Here is a 2,388-nt window from a genome sequence, read left to right as displayed (position 1 = left end):
TAAAATAAGCCCAATATAAAATCCTTTAAGGTTCTGAGGCTCCGAGTTCACAACCACTTCTTTAAACTAAGTGGGACCCAACAAAGGAATTCACATGGTGCATGGATATTCATTTCTTTGCATAGTTTTGTATCCGTTCTGGATGGGTGGCCCAGATTCATCCACTGACACTCAGACCGTGACACTCAGTTTTAACCTTGGGGATCTTTTGCTGTGAATATCTCGGCTCTTCTTTTTATAACACTGAAAATATAAAGCAGACATGTCTTATACATGAAATCTCTATTCTTTCATCACATATAAAGAAAGTCCAGGCTAAAAGTCATACATACCATACGCTGCTCATCCGTCAAAGGATTTGTCCAGCTCTGCCCTGTAGCTCAGACAGGAGAGGGCATCTGATGCAGTTTTAGTTATAAATATCTCAAACACCTATCTGGTGAATGGACAGTGAAAGGAGAACCAGCATGCTAGTAAGCTCATCGCTCTATCATGCTGTTCTCTTATGCTTCAACAAGAGACCGTAAGAGGTTGACCCCAAGTCACATTCATGTTCCTTTATATTTATAAATTATTTATGCCAGGTCACTCTAGATTTGTTCATAATTTTACTTACACAGATAGCATTTCTTATAGTGCGCCATTTTGAGATTGGCCACTAGATAGCAGAACGAAAATTTTAAAAAGGAACTGAAAGGATTCACCTAAGAAGATTCACCCACCTGTCATGGAATCATTTATATAAATTGAGCCCAATAATGTAATATTGTATACAAAGCTGCATTATTATGTGTTGTACACCTTGATTTGTGGATGGTGGGAAAGAGATAAATTCCCTGGACAAAGCAGGAGGTGCATTTGTCTAGGACAGGGGTGCCCAACGCACGGATCCCATGTACTGGTAGATGGCAAAGTCAGCGCAAGTATATCGCAGAGCCCTGCCTACCGTGCACAGGAGTTATTAAATCTAAATACCGCTCCACCATGACCCATGATCATCTGGAAGTGTGTTTGAGGCCGGCTGCCAGGAACTATTGTCCCGACTATGCAACCATTCAGTTTAAGACACAGGAGAGATAATGGCCAAAAATGTACAGAATTATATTGTGCCGTATGTGTTCATGCTGTTATGCAAGGTAAACAATTTATATTTTAATATAAATTTTATATATATATATATATATATATATATATATATATATAAATGTTTTAGTATTTTTATTGTTGGTAAATCATTTTGAAAGTAGCTCCCAAGCCAAAAAGTGTGGGCTCCCCAAGGGAGAAGGAGAACGGTAACCTACCTACAAAAAATGTGATGCAATTAAAAAAAAAATAAATAAATAAAAGGGGGGGATATGAAAGCACGCTGATTTGGGTAATATTCAGGGTGAAGGTGCCAGGCTGCTTTATGCAGATGACGCTTCTCCCATTGATTTGCAGATAAATAAAAATGTTACATTGTATCTCTTTATAGTCAGGTCACATGATCTGTTTTAGGCTTAAGCTAGGTACACAATTCCAATAATTATCGTTAGAAAACGAATGATCACGACCGATCAATGATGATATTTGAATGATCGTATTGTGCACAATTCTGTAACGATACAATTATTATAATATAATCCACCAATAATGTACACACGCTAGATACAATTGTTTAAACGATGCAGGGCGTGACATGTAAAGGAGAAAGTGTATTGCAGAAACATGCACGATCACTGAACAACTGTACACACGATAAATAGCGATTGATCGTCGGCCAATCAGATCCACTCTGACAGTTCATTTCCAACAACAATCTTCGTTCGCCAGTCACCTTTTTGTGAACAATTTTCGTCCGATCGTCATTCCCAACAATAATTATTGGAAGTGTGTACGCAGCTTTAGTCTACACGGACTGTTCCCCCAGCGGTTACCCTGAGGCTTTTAAAGCCCTTGTTTGAAATCGCCATACATTCCAATGGGTTCATCCACACCAGGACGTTTCCTTGAGGCACATTTATGAGCGTTATCTCATTGCTTGCAACGTTTAAAAAATGAAAACAGAAAGGGTTAAAGCTGGAAAACACCCCAAAACACGTGTAAACACCTTCATTGATTTCAATGGTTTTCCCACGTTTTTGAGCACTTAATTAGCACATTAATTAGACCATGGCATAGGCGTTTTCCAGCATTTTAAATGCAAGCTTTAAAGCGCTAATAAAAGTGCAATATGAACGTTTACATGCGTTTTTAAAAAAGTCCGTGAAGACCCAGCCCTAGACAGCAGCCTCTACAGCTACTCAACACATGATACAGAGAGAAGGAATGGAAATATTACACACCTGATACATACAGAAAGTCATCACGCCAGCACAGATCACAGCAGCAGAAACGGCAAGGACAGGA

Source organism: Pyxicephalus adspersus, chromosome 1, assembly GCF_032062135.1.
Source record: "Pyxicephalus adspersus chromosome 1, UCB_Pads_2.0, whole genome shotgun sequence".
Taxonomy (NCBI): Eukaryota; Metazoa; Chordata; class Amphibia; order Anura; family Pyxicephalidae; genus Pyxicephalus; species Pyxicephalus adspersus.
The sequence above is the reverse complement of the archived record's forward strand: the minus strand, read 5'-3'. Positions refer to the sequence as shown.